This window comes from Bubalus bubalis, chromosome 11 (genome assembly GCF_019923935.1).
Source record: "Bubalus bubalis isolate 160015118507 breed Murrah chromosome 11, NDDB_SH_1, whole genome shotgun sequence".
In the NCBI taxonomy this organism is placed as follows: Eukaryota; Metazoa; Chordata; class Mammalia; order Artiodactyla; family Bovidae; genus Bubalus; species Bubalus bubalis.
This window is the reverse complement of record NC_059167.1, coordinates 68,044,576-68,064,317: the sequence shown is the minus strand read 5'-3', so window position 1 is coordinate 68,064,317 and position 19,742 is coordinate 68,044,576. Positions and strand designations below refer to the sequence as shown.

Sequence of the window (19,742 nt, the reverse complement as noted above, 5' to 3'; positions counted from 1 at the left end):
CTGCAAGGAGATCCAACCAGTCCATCCTAAAGGAAACCAGCCCTGACTATTCATTGCAAGGACTCATGCTGAAGCTGAAGCTCCAATACTTTGGCCACCTGGTGCGAAGAGCTGACTCACTGGAAAAGACCCTGATGTTAGGAAAGACTGAAGGCAGGAGAAGGGGACAACAGAGGACGAGATGGTTGGATGGCATCACTGACTCGAAGAACGTGAAGGACCAGGAAGTCTGGTGTGCTGCAGTCCATGGGGTCACAAAGAGCTGGACACGATTGAGCAACTGAACTGAACTGCATGGTCACCACAAGCTGTACACAAAACTTATAACAAAAAGTGAATGGTAAGGGGCTTGCCTTCACTGAGCTTACAGCTATGGGATAGTTTTTTGGGTTTTGAACTAAAATGGTTATGAATTTGGAGACATACATCAAAATGATCATTATCATTATTATTTGCTTTGTACTAAGATTCCAGGAAGCTGGGTGAAACAAGAAGTAAATGTGACAGTTACGGTAGATAAGAACTGATCGCATTTCATCTCTTCAATGTTAGAAACAAATTGAGACACTAACCACAGTGGAATGTAAATATTCTTCTAATCTTAGTAAGAAGCTTTTCATATAAGGCAGAATTGACAATAGCACCAAATAAAAGACAATAAAAGAGAATCAGGAGAAACTGGAACCCTCAAACACTGCAGGTGGGAATGTAAAGGAGGCAGCTGACTTGGGGAACGTCTGACAGTTGCTCGAAAGGTTACCATAGACCCAGCAATTCTACTCCTAGGTATGTCCCCTAGAGAAACATGTTTGAGCTCAATCCCTCAGTCATATCTGACTCTTTGTGACCCCATGGACTATAACCCGCCAGGTTCCTCTGTCCATGGGACTTTTCAAGCAAGAATACGAGAGTAGGTTGCCATTCCCTCCTCCAGGGGATCTTCCTGACCCAGGGATTGAACCCACAATCTCCTGCATCTCCTGCATTGCAGGCAGACTTTTTTTTTTTTAACTGATGGCTGAGCCATCACAGAAGCCCCAAATGAAAATATGTATTTACCCAAAAACCTGCACACCATGATTAATAGCAGAATTACATATAACAGCCAAAAAGTTAGAAACAACTCAAATGTCCATCAGCTAATGAATGGATAAGGAGAATATTATTCAATAATAAAAGAGTAAAGTACTGATACAAGCCACAACATGAATGAATCTTAAAAACATTATAATAAGTAAGGGGTCAGACACAAAAGGCCACATATTATATGATCTCATTTATATGAAGTGTCCAGACTAGGCAAATTCGTACAGTCATAAAGTAGGTTAGTGATCACCTAGGGCTGGGGGTTGGGGGAAAATGGGCAGTGACTGTGAATGGGTATGGTATTTTTCTCTAGGACAAGGAAAATATTGTAAAATTGATAGTGGTGATGAATGCAAAATTCTGTGAACATTCTAAAACCCACTGAATTGCATGGTATTGTTGAAATGTTACCCCAAAAAGGTTATATCCATGTCCTAATCCCTGATACCTATGAAAGTCATCCACTTGGGAAAAGCGTCTTTGCAGATATAATTAAGGATCTTGAGACAAGAGCATCCAGGATTATACAAGTGGGACCTACATTAATGAACAAATGTCCTTATAAGAGACAAGCAGAGGGAGATTTGAGACACGTGTAGAGAGAGAATGACAATGTGAAGACAGAGTCAGAGACTGGAGTGATATGGCCACAAAGCGAAGAAGCCAAAGAATGTCAACAGCCTGAGAGAGTGGAAGAAGCAAGGAAGCATCCTTCCATAGAGCCTCCAGGCAGAGCGTGGCCTTGCTGACATCTTGATTTCAGACTTCGGCCTCCAGAACTATGAGACGATAAATTTTTGTTGTGATCATGTGCTGTGGCAACTGTAGGAAACTAACGCAGGTGTTTTGGAGAAGGCAATGGCACCCCACTCCAGTACTCTTGCCTGGAAAATCCCATGGATGGAGGAGCCTAGTAGGCTGCAGTCCATGGGGTCGCGGAGAGTCACGACTGAGCGACTTCACTTTCACTTTTCACTTTCATGCACTGGAGAAGGAAATGGCAACCCACTCCAGTGTTCTTGCCTGGAGAATCCCAGGGATGGCGGAGCCTGGTGGGACACGACTGAAGTGACTTAGCAGCAGCAGCAACGCAGGTGTTTAGGGTAGATGTCAATAAAGCGGTTACTTTAAAAATCAATCTAATATTTAACAACAAATGATTTGGAGTTTCAGAGTACAATGAGAAATGTAGTGACACTGTCAATGCATGGAGAAGAAATATTAGCATGGAGAGGAAGGTGGGATGTATGAAAGTGCACCTCAGTATCTCACGTGTGAGGTGAGGAATAAGCCCTCGGCACCACATCTTCATAAGTGCTAGTCCTTCCATCTGGAGTGCTCTCCTTCTCACCCAGTAAGTGACCACTCATCCTCAGAAGCTCAATTCAAACGCCACCTCCCCATCTCTCCAATCATTCATCATTCCCTCTAGTGTTGCCAAATACTTTGTCCAGAAGCTCTTATACTTGGCCCCATATGCTGACATTGTCTGCTTTAAGTGCCTGACTTCATTAATATCCTATGAAATAATTCAGAGCAGTGATCATGCCCTACTCACCTGATAACCTAGGAACAGCATCCTTAATGAATGAATACGATGGAACCCTGGAGCAGGTTTTAGTCATAACTTCAAACAACAGAATCACCCAGACCCCATCCTCAGAAACTGGCTTTAAAAAACACAGATGCCCAGAGCCAACCCCTAGAAATTGATTTAATTCTGGAATGGAAACAAGGTATTAACCTGTTGGTAAATATTACCTGATGATTCTAATGTGCAGAGATAAGAAGCACTGTCTAAGGGATGGACTCAGTATAGCTTTACATGCCAGGCAGACCTGAGGCAGATGCCAAAGACAGAGGTCTGAAAATCAAAAGTACACAAAGTACAGATGATCCCATACCAGCTAGGTATGTCTCCAAATAAAATACTAGCCATGAAAAAGTAGTAGAGAGCTAAAGAGTAGGACTAGCTTGCTCTCAAGGAGAAGGCAATGGCAGCCCACTCCAGTCCTCTTGCCTGGAAAATCCCATGGATGGAGGAGTCTGGAAGGCTGCAGTCCGTGGAGTCACTAAGAGTCGGACACGACTGAGCATCTTCACTTTCACTTTTCACTTTCATGCATTGGAGAAGGAAATGGCAACCCACTCCAGTGTTCTTGCCTGGGGAATCCCAGGGAAGGGGGAGCTTGGTGGGCTGCTGACTATGGGGTCGCACAGAGTCAGACACGACTGAAGCAACTTAGCAGCAGCAGCAGCAGCAACAGCTTGCTCTCAGTGGTGAAGAAGAAGGTTACACACAAGAAGGAAAAGTGGGATGGGTAGGGAGGTAAAAGGACAGTCTGGAGAAGGCAGTGTCTTCATTAAAATGAAATTCAAGAGGATAAAGCAGGGCTTGAGCAGGCAGGAAAAGAAGATACTTTCTGATATTATTTTCACCATCACCACATAGGCTGCTATTTTTTTTTGTTTATAATCCTAAAATAGAGTGACAAGTAAACCATCTAATTCAGATCTTCTCAAACTTCAGTAATGGAGAAGGCAATGGCACCCCACTCCAGTGTTCTTGCCTGGAAAATCCCATGGACGGAGGAGCCTTGTAGGCTGCCATCCATGGGGTTGCACAGAGTCCATGGGGTCGCTAAGAGTCAGACACAACTGAGCAACTTCACTTTCACTTTTCATTTTCCTGCATTGGAGAAGGAAATGGCAACCCACTCCAGTGTTCTTGCCTAGAAAATCCCAGGGATGGGGGAGCCTGGTGGGCTGCCATCCATAGGGTTGCCCAGAGTCGGACACGACTGAAGCGACTTAGCAGCAGCAGCAACACACTTCAGAGTGCATACACCTACTGGAGGGCATCTTGTTAAAATGCAGAACCTGATACAGTAGGTCTGGGACTCTGCAGCTCTAACAAGCTCCCAAGGGATGCCAATACTGCTGGTTCATAAATCTAGTCTACAGTCATGATCTTCAGTAACTCTTTCATGTTTTCATTTTATTCAATTTGAATGATGCAGTGGAATCAGAAGTTCCCAATACTTGACAAAGTGATAAGTTCATTACAATTAAATATCAAAACTCTCCAACATACCATTGTTCACTTTATACTACTAAATAAAACAGTAGAGAAAGTGTTATTTTATGATAGAGAAAATAATCAGGGGGAAAATATTTCTATGTAGTCTACCCCAAGAAGAACTGAATTAGGGAACTACAGTCAATAATTTTTTATTAAACTATAATGAAAAATAGTTTCAAAAATAATATGTGTATATGTATAAATGAATCACCTTGCTATTTATTACCTTGCTAACCTGAAATACTGTAAATCAACTATACTTCAACAAAATATATATTAAGAAAAAAAAGAAAATTAGTTGAGAGTAACTTGAAAAAATAAATTCATCAGATACAAATTTACTATATACTAAGGTCTTACATAAAACAGGAATTAATACTGAGAATTTCTAATATGCCAACTGTGATATTTTGATTAAAGAAACTTCGGAGGGTTAGCTTACTAAGAGCATCTGAGAAGCAATTAGTAGATTTGGAAAAGTAATTTCACATGATAACTAGGAGGCCTGAAGGCACACACTATTTGAGAGAAAGAGAATGCCATCAAAGCAATGATGAGTTGAACATTACCCTACGAGCAGGACAAAATATTTTTACTGGAAAAAAATCAGCTAGCAGTGGTAGTATTTTCAGAATCTCACTGTTCCACTGCAAACCAGTAAGACTATAGTACAAAAATGTATATATACATTGTTGTATATATAGTACAACTCTCTCAAAACAATCTAATTCCCTTCAGACTGCTCAGGTGGTAGGAGCAAGGATATACATTCACTCAGACCTCCTTCAATCCAAGGAAACATCTTCCTCAAACCCGGTTTACCTGCACCCAGGCTCAATTGAGCAAGTTGCAATCAGATCCTTTGATGGGGAGAATTTTGAGATGAAATGTATTTGGACTATAAAGTTGTCATTATTTATCTTCATTACCTCCACTATAGTTTGCTGCTGCTAAGTCACTTCAGTCATGTCCAACTCTGTGTGACCCCATAGATGGCAGCCCACCAGGCTCCCCGCCCCTGGGATTCTCCAGGCAAGAACACTGGAGTGGGTTGCCATTTCCTTCTCCAATGCAGGAAAGTGAAAACTAAAAGTGAAGTCACTCAGTTGTGTCCTACTCTTAGCGACCCCATGGACTGCAGCCTACCAGGCTCCTCCGTCCCTGGGATTGGCCCCAGGTAAATAACAGGGAGGGAACACAGCTCCACCCATCAACAGAAAATTGTATTAAAGATTTACTGAGCATGGCCCCACCCATCAGAACAAGATCCAGTTTCCCCCTCAGTCAGTCTCTCCCATTAGGAAGCTTCCATAAGCCTCTTATCCTTCTTCATCAGAGGGTAGACAGACTGAAAACCACAATCACAGAAAACTAACCAATCTGATCACATGGACCACAGCCTTGTCCAACTCAGTGAAACTATGAGCCATGTCATGTAGGGCTATCCAAGACTGATGGATGGGTCACGGTGGAGAGTTTTGACAAAATGTGGTCCACTGGAGAAGGGAATGGCAAACCACTTCAGTTTTCTTGCCTTGAGAACCCCATAAACAGTATGAAAAGGCAAAAAAATAGGACACTGAAAGATGAACTCCCCAGGTTGGTAGGTGCCTAATATGCTACTGGAGATCAGTGGAGATATAACTGCATAAAGAATGAAGAGAGGGAGCCAAAGTAAAACACACAGTTGTAGATGTGACTGGTGATAGAAATAAAGTCCAATGCTGTAAACAGTAATATTGCATAGGAACTTGGAATGTTAGGTCCATGAAGCAAACAAATTGGAAGTGATCAAACAAGATATGCCAACACTTTAGGAATCAGTGAACTAAAATGGACTGGAATCGGTGAATTTAACTCAATGACCATTATATCTACTACTGTGGGCAAGAATCCCTTAGAAGACATGAAGTAGCCCTCATAATCAATAAGAGAGTCCAAAATGCAGTACTTTGATGCAATCTCAAAAACAACAGAATGATCTCTGTTCGTTTCCAAAGCAAATCATTCAATATCACAGTAATCCAAGTCTATGCCCAGACCAGTAAGGCTGAAGAAGCTAAAGTTGAATGGTTCTATGAATACCTAACAGTGTCAGACTTTATTTTTCTGGGCTCCAAAATCACTACAGATGGGGAACGCAACCATGAAATTAAAAGACGCTTACTCCTTGGAAGGAAAGTTATGACCAACCTAGAGAGCATATTCAAAAGCAGAGACATTACTTTGCCAACAAAGGTCTGTCTGGTCAAGGCTATGGTTTTTCCAGTGGTCATGAATGGATGTGAGAGTTGGACTGTGAAGAAGGCTGAGCGCCGAAGAATTGATGCTTTTGAACTGTGGTGTTGGAGAAGACTCTTGAGAGTCCCTTGGACTGCAGGGAGATCCAACCAGTCCATTCTGAAGGAGATCAGCCCTGGGATTTCTTTGGAGGGAATGATGCTAAAGCTGAAACTCCAGTACTTTGGCCACCTCATGCGAAGAGCTGACTCATTGGAAAAGACTCTGATGCTGGGAGGGATTGGGGGCAGGAGGAGAAGGGGACGACAGAGGATGAGATGGCTGGATGGCATCACTGACTCGATGGACGTGAGTCTGAGTGAACTCCGGGAGTTGGCGATGGACAGGGAGGCCTGGCATGCTGCGATTCATGGGGTCACAAAGAGTCAGACATGACTGAGCGACTGATCTGATCTCATCTGATGAATACCTACAAGACCTTCTAGAATTAACACCCAAAAAAGATGTCCTTTTCATTATAGGGGACTAGAATACAAAAGTAGAAAGTCAAGAAATACCTGGAGTAACAGGCAAATTTGGCCTTGGAATACAGAATGAAGCAGGGCAAAGGCTAACAGTTTTGCCAAGAGAACACACTGGTCATAGCAAACACCCTCTTTCCATAAGACAAAAGAAGACTCTACACATGGACATCACCAGATGGTCAACACCGAAATCAGATTGATTATATTCTTTGCAGCCAACAATGGAGAAGCTCCATACAGTCAGCAAGAACAAGACTGGGAGCTGACTGTGGTTCAGATCATGAACTCTTTATTGCCAAATTCAGACTTAAATTGAAGAAAGTAGGGAAAACCACTAGACCATTCAGGTAAATCCCTTATGATTATACAGTGGAAGGTAGAAATAGATTCAAGGGATTAGATCTGATAGACATAGTGCCTGAAGAACTATGGACCAAGGTTTGTGACACTGAACAGGAGACGGGGATCAAGACCATCCCCAAGAAAAAGAAACCAAAAAAGGCAAAATGGTTGCCTGAGGAGGCCTTACAAATAGCTGTGAAAAGAAGAGAAGTAAAAGGCAAAGGAGAAAAGGAAAGATATATCCATTTGAATGCAGAGTTCCAAAGAATAGCAAGGAGAGATAAGAAAGCTTTCCTCAGTGATCAGTGCAAAGAAATATAAGAAAACTATAGAATGGGGAAGACTAGAGATCTCTTCAAGAAAATTAGAGATACCAAGGGAACATTTCATGCAAAGATGGGCTCAATAAAGGACAGCAATTGTATGGACCTAACAGAAGCAGAAGATATTAAGAAGAGGTGGCAAGAATACATGGAAGAATTGTACAAAAAAGATCTTCATGACCCAGATAATCATGATGGTGTGATCACTCACCTAGAGCCAGACATACTGGAATGAAAAGTCAAGTGGGCTTTGGGAAGCATCACTAGGAACAGCTATTGGAGGTGACGGAATTCCAGTTGAGCTATTTCAAATCCTAAAAGATGATGCTGTGAAAGTGCTGCACTCAATATGCCAGCAAATTTGGAAAACTCAGCAGTGGCCACAGGACTGGAAAAGGTCAGTTTTCATTCCAATCCCAAACAAAGGCAATGCCAAAGAATGCTCAAACTACTGCACAATTGCACTCATCTTACACGCTAGCAAAGTAATGCTCAAAATTCTCCAAGCCAGGCTTCAACAGCATGTGAACTATGAACTTCCAGATGTTCAAGATGGATTTAGAAAAGGCAGAGGAACCAGAGATCAAATTGCCAACATCCACTAGATTATCAAAAAAGCAAAATGATGAAAGAAAATAACCTACAGCCCAGATTATTGTACCCAGCAAGGATCTCATTCAAGTATGAAGGAGAAATCAAAAGCTTTTCAGACAAGCAAAAGCTGAGAGAATTCTGCACCACCAAACCAGGTCTCCAACAAATACTAAAGGATATTCTCTAGACAGGAAACACAAAAATTGTGTATAAATTCAAACCCAAAACAATAAAGTAAATGGCAACGGGATCATACTTATCAGTAATTACCTTAAATGTAAATGGGTTGAATGCCCCAACCAAAAGACAAAGACTGACTGAATGGATACAAAAACAAGACCCCTGCATATGTTGTCTACAAGAGACCCACCTCAAAACAGGGGACACATACAGACTGAAAGTGAAGGGCTGGAAAAAGATTTTCCATGCGAATAGGGACCAAAAGAAAGCAGGAGTAGCAATACTCATATCAGATAAAATAGACTTTAAAACAAAGACTGTGAAAAGAGACAAAGATGGTCACTACATAATGATCAAAGGATCAATCCAAGAAGAAGATATAACAATTATAAATATATATGCACCCAACACGGGAGCACCGCAATATGTAAGACAAATGCTAACAAGTATGAAAGAAGAAATTAACAATAACACAATAATAGTGGGAGACTTTAATACCCCACTCACACCTATGGATAGATCAACTAAACAGAAAATTAACAAGGAAACACAAACTTTAAACGATACAATAGACCAGTTAGACCTAATTGATATCTATAGGACATTTCATCCCAAAACAATGAATTTCACCTTCTTCTCAAGCGCACATGGAACCTTCTCCAGGATAGATCACATCCTGGGCCATAAAGCTAGCCTTGGTAAATTCAAAAAAATAGAAATCATTCCAGGCATCTTTTCTGACCACAATGCAGTAAGATTAGATCTCAATTACAGGAGAAAAACTATTAAAAAATCCAACATATGGAGGCTGAACAACACGCTGCTGAATAACCAACAAATCACAGAAGAAATCAAAAAAGAAATCAAAATTTGCATAGAAACGAATGAAAATGAAAACACAACAACCCAAAACCTGTGGGACACGGTAAAAGCAGTCCTAAGGGGAAAGTTCATAGCAATACAGGCACACCTCAAGAAACAAGAAAAAAGTCAAATAAATGACCTAACTCTACACCTAAAGCAACTAGAAAAGGAAGAAATGAAGAACCCCAGGGTTAGTAGAAGGAAAGAAATCTTAAAAATTAGAGCAGAAATAAATGCAAAAGAAACAAAAGAGACCATAGCAAAAATCAACAAAACCAAAAGCTGGTTCTTTGAAAGGATAAATAAAATTGACAAACCATTAGCCAGACTCATCAAGAAACAAAGGGAGAAAAATCAAATCAATAAAATTAGAAATGAAAATGGAGAGATCACAACAGACAACACAGAAATACAAAGGATCATAAGAGACTACTATCAACAATTATATGCCAATAAAATGGACAACGAGGAAGAAATGGACAAATTCTTAGAAAAGTACAACTTTCCAAAACTCGATCAGGAAGAAATAGAAAATCTTAACAGACCCATCACAAGCATGGAAATTGAAACTGTAATCAAAAATCTTCCAGCAAACAAAAGCCCAGGTCCAGACGGCCTCACAGCTGAATTCTACCAAAAATTTAGAGAAGAGCTAACACCTATCCTGCTCAAACTCTTCCAGAAAATTGCAGAGGATGGTAAACTTCCAAACTCATTCTATGAGGCCACCATCACCCTAATACCAAAACCTGACAAAGATCCCACAAAAAAAGAAAACTACAGGCCAATATCACTGATGAACATAGATGCAAAAATCCTTAACAAAATTCTAGCAATCAGAATCCAACAACACATTAAAAAGATCATACACCATGACCAAGTGGGCTTTATCCCAGGGATGCAAGGATTCTTCAATATCCGCAAATCAATCAATGTAATACACCACATTAACAAATTGGAAAATAAAAACCATATGATTATCTCAATAGATGCAGAGAAAGCCTTTGACAAAATTCAACATCCATTTATGATCAAAACTCTCCAGAAAGCAGGAATAGAAGGAACATACCTCAACATAATCAAAGCTATATATGACAAACCCACAGCAAACATTATCCTCAATGGTGAAAAATTGAAAGCATTTCCTCTAAAGTCAGGAACAAGACAAGGGTGCCCACTTTCACCATTACTATTCAACATAGCTTTGGAAGTTTTGGCCACAGCAATCAGAGCAGAAAAAGAAATAAAAGGAATCCAAATTGGAAAAGAAGAAGTAAAGCTCTCACTGTTTGCAGATGACATGATCCTCTACATAGAAAACCCTAAAGACTCCACCAGAAAATTACTAGAACTAATCAATGACTATAGTAAAGTTGCAGGATATAAAATCAATACACAGAAATCCCTTGCATTCCTATACACTAATAATGAGAAAACAGAAAGAGAAATTAAGGAAACAATTCCATTCACCATTGCAACGGAAAAAATAAAATACTTAGGAATATATCTACCTAAAGAAACTAAAGACCTATATATAGAAAACTATAAAACACTGGTGAAAGAAATCAAAGAGGACATTAACAGATGGAGAAATATACCATGTTCATGGATTGGAAGAATCAATGTAGTGAAAATGAGTATACTACCCAAAGCAATCTATAGATTCAATGCAATCCCTATCAAGCTACCAACAGCATTCTTCACAGAGCTAGAACAAATAATTTCACAATTTGTATGGAAAAACAAAAAACCTCGAATAGCCAAAGCAATCTTGAGAAAGAAGAATGGAACGGGAGGAATCAACCTACCTGACTTCAGGCTCTACTACAAAGCCACAGTTATCAAGACAGTATGGTACTGGCACAAAGACAGAAATATAGATCAATGGAACAAAATAGAAAGCCCAGAGATAAATCCACGCACATATGGACACCTTATCTTCGACAAAGGAGGCAAGAATATACAATGGATTAAAGACAATCTCTTTAACAAGTGGTGCTGGGAACTCTGGTCAACCACTTGTAAAAGAATGAAACTAGAACACTTTCTAACACCATACACAAAAATAAACTCAAAATGGATTAAAGATCTAAACATAAGACCAGAAACTATAAAACTCCTAGAGGAGAACATAGGCAAAACACTCTCTGACATACATCACAGCAGGATCCTCTATGACCCACCTCCCAGAATATTGGAAATAAAAGCAAAAATAAACAAATGGGACCTAATTAACCTTAAAAGCTTCTGCACATCAAAGGAAACTATTAGCAAGGTGAAAAGACAGCCTTCAGAATGGGAGAAGATAATAGCAAATGAAGCAACTGACAAACAACTAATCTCGAGAATATACAAGCAACTCCTACAGCTCAACTCCAGAAAAATAAATGACCCAATCAAAAAATGGGCCAAAGAACTAAATAGACATTTCTCCAAAGAAGACATACAGATGGCTAACAAACACATGAAAAGATGCTCAACATCACTCATTATCAGAGAAATGCAAATCAAAACCACTACGAGGTACCATTTCACACCAGTCAGAATGGCTGCAATCCAAAAGTCTACAAGTAATAAATGCTGGAGAGGGTGTGGAGAAAAGGGAACCCTCTTACACTGTTGGTGGGAATGCAAACTAGTACAGCCACTATGGAGAACAGTGTGGAGATTCCTTAAAAAACTGGAAATAGACATACCTTATGATCCAGCAATCCCACTGCTGGGCATACACACTGAGAAAACCAGAAGGGAAAGAGACACGAGTACCCCAATGTTCATCGCAGCACTGTTTATAATAGCCAGGACATGGAAGCAACCTAGATGTCCATCAGCAGATGAATGGATAAACAAGCTGTGGTACATATACACAATGGAGTATTATTCAGCCATTAAAAAGAATACATTTGAATCAGTTCTAATGAGGTGGATGAAACTGGAGCCTATTATACAGAGTGAAGTAAGCCAGAAAGAAAAACACCAATACAGTATACTAACGCATATATATGGAATTTAGAAAGATGGAAACAATAACCCTGTGTACGAGACAGCAAAAGAGACACTGATGTATAGAACAGTCTTATGGACTCTGTGGGAGAGGGAGAGGATGGGAAGATTTGGGAGAATGGCATTGAAACATGTAAAATATCATGTATGAAATGAGTTGCCAGTCCAGGTCCGATGCACGATACTGGATGCTTGGGGCTGGTGCACTGGGACGACCCAGAGGGATGGAATGGGGAGGGGGGAGGGAGGAGGGTTCAGGATGGGGAACACATGTAAACCTGTGGCAGATTCATTTTGATATTTGGCAAATCTAATACAGTTATGTAAAGTTTAAAAATAAAATAAAATTAAAAAAAAAAAAAAAAGCAAGAGAGTTCCAGAAAAACATCTATTTCTGCTTTATTGACTATGCCAAAGCCTTTGACTATGTGGATCACAACAAACTGTGGAAAATTCTGAAAGACATGGGAATACCAGACCACCTGACCTGCCTCTTGAGAAAACTGTATGCAGGTCAGGAAGCAACAGAGAGAACTGGACATGGAACAACAGACTGGTTCCAAATAGGAAAAGGAGTATGTCGAGGCTGTATATTGTCACCCTGTTTATTTAACTTATATGCAGAGTACATCATGAGAAACACTGGGCTGGAAGAAGCACAAGCTGGAATCAAGATTGCCAGGAGAAATATCAATAACCTCAGATATGCAGATGATACCACCCTTATGGCAGAAAGTGAAGAGGAACTAAAAAGCCTCTTGATGAAAGTGAAAGAGGAGAGTAAAAAAGTTGGCTTGAAGCTCAACATTCAGAAAACTAAGATCATGGCATCCGGTCCCATCATTTCATGGGAAGTAGATGGGGGAACAGTGGAAACAGTGTCAGACTTTATTTTTCTGGGCTCCAAAATCACTGCAGATTGTGACTGCAGCCATGAAATTAAAAGACACTTGCTCCTTTGAAGAAAAGTTATGACAAACCTAGACAGCATATTAAAAAGCAGAGAAATTACTTTGGCAACAAAGGTTCATCTAGTCAAAGCTATGGTTTTTCCAGTGGTCATGTATGGATGTGAGAGTTGGACTACAAAGAAAGCTGAGTGCCGAAGAATTGATGCTTTTGAACTGTGGTGTTGGAGAAGACTCCTGAGAGTCCCTTGGACTGCAAGGAGATCTAACCAGTCCATCCTAAAGGAATTCAGTCCTGAATATTCATTGGAAGGACTGATGCTGAAGCTGAAACTCCAATACTTTGACCACCTGATGCGAAGAACTGACTCATTGGAAAAGACCCTGATGCTGGGAAAGATTGAAGGCAGAAGGAGAAGGGGATGACAGAGGATGAGATGGTTGGATGAAATCACTGACTCAATGGGCATGAGTTTGAATAAACTCCAGGAGTTGGTGATGGACAGGGAGACCTGGCGTGCTATAGTCCATGGGGTCACAAACAGTTGGACACGACTGAGTGATTGAACTGAACTGAACTGAGAACTTGTTCTATCTGAGGACCCTAATAAGATAATGTAATTAGTTTTCTTATATATAAACTCAAGGTCATATTTCTCAATATGCACAGCAAAATCTTGTCACTTGCATTAATTTGACAGATTGAACACTCCACACCAGGGAGCCTGCTTTTAATAAGTCTAGCTAGGACCTTGGACATAGGTGTAAAACGGACAAGCAAACAAATTCCCAGATGATCTCTACATTCATCCTGGTTAGGAATAATGTTCTAGTGGTTTGTAACAGCTTCTCAAACTTTACTGTAATTATCACAGGGGAGCTTATTAAAGTGCAAATTTTGTTTCAGTAGGCTTGGGGTGGGGCCTTAGGCCCTGATCTTCTAACAATGCTCCAGTGATTGGACAATATTCTAAGCAACAAAGGCTTATAACATGGGATGGATTTCATATGGCTCCAAAGGGTCAAGCACATGAAGTGGAGAGGGCCAGATGCGGCCACGTTTTCCAGCAGAGTACGTGCTCCTAAGGGGAATATCTGCTATTCAGCTCTCCTCCACAAGTGTAAGACCTGCTGATTTGCTAGAAAAGTCAGAAATCTAGGCTTTCATGAGAAATCTGATGAAATGTTAAGTACTATGTAGGCCAGCCAAGTCAAATCACTGCACTAATCATTTTATGTGAATTTTCTCATTTGATTCTTATTACAATCCTAGAGGATAAGTACTGAAGCCATATTATCTTATAGATAAGGGAACCAAGGTAGAGAGGAGAGAGAGATTAAGTAACTTGCACAAGATCATCTACTAAAAGTCAAGCAAAGATTCAAACGGAGGTCTGTCTCACTCACAGCCCACATTCCTAACCCCTAAACCAATCATGCTGGTGGGTTGTTGAGCCAGGCATCTCTGCTCATCTACGTTCTAGCCTCGAATCCTGATACTTAGTGGGACTCTGTTAACTTTATCCTTTGGGTAATTAATTTTCTCCTTGATTTTATGTTCTCAGTTTCAGTTTAGAGTGACCAACCTTCCCAGTTTGCCAGAGACTGAGGGTTACCCAAGACAAGGGACATTCAGGGTAAAATCAGGACACTCCTGAGCAAACCAAGACAGCTGGTCTCCTTAGTTTTCATTTAATGGTGTTATGTTAAAAATAACCCTATCTGATTCACTGTTACATTTGTTATAGAAATTTTAAAAAACATTATTCAATAAATGGGTCCTATGGGAAATTTCACTGTTTTCCTTGAAAAATTAGTGCAGTCTTGTCCCCCTTTTTTACTCTGTGACTGACTTTGTGTCCCTTTATGCCTTACTCTATCTTTGTTATTTGCCAATCATATTTTCCTCTTAGTTACATGAATTTGTTCATAAGCAGCTCAAGTGCTTGATTAGAAAAAAAAAAAAACTGTACATGCACAGATGCCTTTTTGATTATCTAGAAATCAATTCAGCATAAGAAGCTTTGATTAAGTACTAGACTAACCACAGACCCGCAGCACTAGAGTACCTGGCAGTGTCTCCGTGGTTGATGTGATCAAAGACCACTCACTCCTCTCACACTTCCATGTGGGGATGCATCCAGCTTCACCCCCACCATGGGAAAGAACAGCCAGTTATCTGATTGGTGAGTCTAGTGGAAGAAACAGCATGCTCAACTCATTCCTCTCTCCAAGGGGGTCACCATTCTCTGCCAGGGTGCCCTTTGCTCCTCTGTACTACTGATCCGCATGGACAGGTCTCGATGGGTGAGGCTTGACGATTTCCACCTCTGCCAGAGTGAGTATGTAGGTTTATCTTGAGGGCATAACATCAAGAAGACCATTTGGCTACCTACCCAGGTGGCATCAATCCCCTACTTTTCATCAGCAATAAAGCCAACCTCCTAATCTTCCTTTGTCAGAATCTATACATCTCTCAGTTGGTTTGATAGGAGTGGGGAAGAGAAGACGCTATTTATCAGTCTTCTGAAACCCCAATAGTAGGTAAGTGTAACAATGAATTTATTGGACCTTATATCCAAAAAGTCAAATAACAGTAGTTGCCACTAAACTTAAAGCACAGAATGAAAAATGAAGCATTTCAGGAGGGGGCAATCAAGGTGGCAGAGTGAAAGGACATGAAGCTCACCTTCTCCCACAAACACATGAAAAGCACATCTAATGTGAAACAGTTCTCTCTGAAAACAAACTGGCAGGACTCATACAGCCGAGGCTATAAGAAAGATACACACAGAATTAGGAAAGGAAGAAAAGCAATCAGGACAGGACGTGGGCCCCTGGGAGAGGATTCAGATGAAAATGGAGATTACTCAAGCAGACACCTGCCCTGGGGAGTGAGCAGTTCAAGCAATAGGTCGGGTGCTCCAGTCTGGGGTCTTACAGAGGGGAGATAAGCCCCTTGGCTTGTTGGAGGACCTCTGGAACAATTAGAAGGGTTGTGGGAAGCTTAGACTGTTCATATAAGGAGTGCATACACACTGGCTAGGCCTAAGGCAGGACAGAGAGACATTCGCTCTAGGAGCAGCTGGTTTTCCACACCTCCCTTGCCATGTACCCCAGGCGAAGCTCCAGCCTGCTCACCCCATGCCACACCATGGCACTGAATCTGAGGTGCCCATGACCAAGAAATGACTCAACTGTAGGACACAAAGGTAACCCAGTCCTGAGGTGGAGTCTGGGTGGGATGGCAGCTGCCATTGTTGGCATTTACTCAAATGGAACCTCAGAAACTGCTCAGATCTCTGACAGCAATTGCTCCACCGCAACTCACCTCCTGATACACATCAAGACTCCACATGGGCCCCAGTCAGCCCTGGACAATGGTTCCACCACAGGGCAGGGGTGGTAGAAGCTGGGGGCAGTGATCAGTTGTGAGGGACAAAGGTTACTAGCACTCGAGCCTGCATCTGAGCAAAGACATGGTTGCGTCCATAAGTAGCACATCAGACTTCTGTCTGTGCATGGACCTTACTTACTTCAGCAGCCCCCTTCTCTGGGGCAAGAGTTTTGAACAGGGAGAGAGAAAAACACATACTTAAAAGCAGCAGAGTCAGCTCAGAAAGGAGGAGATAATAAAGATCAAAGAAGAAATAAATAGGGGCAAAAAACTAGAAAAGATGACTGAAACCAAGAGCTGTTTTTTTATAAAGATAACAAAAAGGAAGGGAAGAAGTAAAAGTCATATTTGTAGATGACATGATACTTTATATAGAAAACTCTAAATTCTCTACCTAAAACCCATTAGAACTAATAAATAGATTCAACAAGGGAACAGGATATAAGGTTAATACACAGAAGTCTATTGTTTTTCCATATACCAATAATACTATCAGAAAAAGAAAATTTTCCCTTTTAAAACCAATCTCTTTTAAAATCACATCAAAAAGAATAAAATATGTAGGAATTAACTTAACCAAGGAGGTAGAAGACCTATACTCTGAAAACTATAAAACATTTATATAATAAATTGAAGATGATACACAGAAATGGAAAAATATCCTGTGCTCTTGGATTGGAAGAATTAATATTGTTAAAATGGCCATACTACCCTATGCAATCTACAGATTTAATGCAATACTTATCAAAATGCTGCTGCTGCTGCTAAGTCGCTTCAGTCGTGTCCGACTCTGTGAGACCCCATAGACGGCAGCCCACCAGGCTCCCCCATCCCTGGGATTCTCCAGGCAAGAACATTGGAGTGGGTTGCCATTTCCTTCTCCAATGCATGAAACTAAAAAATGAAAGTGAAGTCGCTCAGTCGTGTCTGACTCCTAGCGACCCCATGGACTGCAGCCTACCAGGCTCCTCCGTCCATGGGATTTGCCAGGCAAGAGTACTGGAGTGGGGTGCCATTGCCTTCTCTGACTTATTAAAATACCCATGACATTTTCCATTTTCCACAGAACTAGAACAAATAATCCTAAAATTCATATGGAACCACAAAAGACCCCAAATTGCCAAAGCAATCTTGAGAAAAAATAAGAACAAAGCTGGATGTATAACCCTTTTAGACTTTAAACTATACCCAGAGCTACAGAAATCAAAACAGCATGGTACTGGCAGAAAAACAGGCATGTAGATCAGTGGAATGAACAGAGAGCCCAGAAATAAACCAATGCACCTATGGTCGATTCATCTACGACAAAGAAGGCAAGAATATGCAATGGAGAGAAAAATCTCTCTTTAATAAGTGGTGCTGGGAAAACTGGGCAACTACATGTAAAAGAATGAGGCTACAACATTTCCTCACAACATATACAAAAATAAACTCAAAACAGATTAAGGACATAAATGCAACAACTGAAACCATAAAACTCATAGAAGACAAAATAGGCATAACATTTTTTGACATAAGTTGTAGTAACTTTTTTTAGTCTGTAGCCTAAGGCAAAAGAAATAAAAGCAAAATTAAACAAACAGAATCTAACTTAACTCCAAAGCTTTTGTGCAACAATAGAAGCCATCAATGAAACAAAAAGACAACTTGCAGAATAGGAGAAAATATTTGCAAATGATATGACTAACAAGGGTTTAATATCCAAAATATATAAACAGTTAATACAACTCAATATCAAAAAAAACAACCCAATCAAAAAATGAACAGAAGATCTCAATAGATATTTTTCCAAAGAGGACATGCAGATGACTAACAGGCACATAAAAAAGATATTCAATGCTGTAATTATCAGAGAAATGCAAATCAAAACAAAATGTGATATCACCTCACAACTGCCAGAATGGCTATCATCCAAAAGTCTACAAACAACACATGTTAGGATGTGGAATAAAGGGGCCCTTGTACACTGTCTGTGGGAATGTAAATTGGTACATTTACTGTGGAAAACCATATGTAGTTTCCTCAAAAAACTGAAAAGAGAACTACGATATGATCCAGGAATTCCACTCCTGGTTCTATACTCAGGAAAAAAAAAAAAAAAAAAAATGAGAAGACTAATTCAAAAAAACACATGGATCCCAAAGTTCTTAACAGTACTATTTACAATAGTCAAAATATGGATGCAATCCAAGTGACCATCAACAGAAAAATGCATAAAAAGGGACATATCTATCTACCTACCTACCTATAATAGAATATTGCTGCTGCTGCTAAGTCGCTTCAGTTGTGTCCAACCTTGTGCGACCCCATAGATGGCAACCCACCAGACTCCCCCGTCCCTGGGATTCTCCAGGCAAGAACACTGGAGTGGGTTGCCATTTCCTTCTCCAATGCAGGAAAGTGAAAACTAAAAGTGAAGTCGCTCAGTCGTGTCCAACTCTTCTCGACCCCATGGACTGCAGCCTACCAGGCTCCTCTGTCCATGGGATTTTCCAGGCAAGAGTACTGGAGTGGGATGCCATTGCCTTCTCCAATAATGGAATATTATTCAGCCATAAAAAGAATTAAATTCTACCATTTACAGCAATACAAATGAACTTGGAGTATATTATACTTAAGTCAGAGAAAGAAAGACAAATACCATATAATATCAATTCCATGTGGAATCTAAAAGATAATACAAATCAATGTATACAGCAAAACAGAAACTGACTCACACACGGAGAAAACAAATTAATGGTTCCCAGAGGGGAGAGGGAAGGGGAAGGGGCAAGTTAGTGATATGTGATGAAGAGATACAAACTACTATGTGTAAAATAGATAAGCAACAAAAATATATTATATAGCACAGGGAATTCTAGACATTATCTTGTAATAACCACTAATAGAGTATAATATGCAAAAATATCGAATCACTATGCTACACACCTGAAACCAATATTGTAAATCAACTACACTTGCCCCAAAATGAGGTACTTCACACTGGAAACTTCTAATACATCTGTGAAGCAAATCCTTATTTTCAATACCACAATTGAAATTGGTCCTCAGTGTCACTAGATTTGGACCCCAATGCTTTTGAACTGTGGTGTTGGAGAAGACTCTTGAGAGTCCCTTGGACTGCAAGGAGATCCAACCAGTCCATCCTAAAGGAGATCAGTCCTGGATGTTCACTGGAAGGACTGATGCTGAAGCTGA

The 19,742-nt window shown here is 40.4% G+C and overlaps 1 protein-coding gene across 2 annotated transcripts in view; it reads right to left on the bottom strand.

Moving 5' to 3' along the window:
• The window catches only part of FSIP1 (fibrous sheath interacting protein 1), a 217,394-nt gene that overhangs the window by 3,435 nt on the left and 194,217 nt on the right, over positions 1-19,742 (bottom strand). The gene's annotated exons all lie outside the window — the stretch shown is intronic.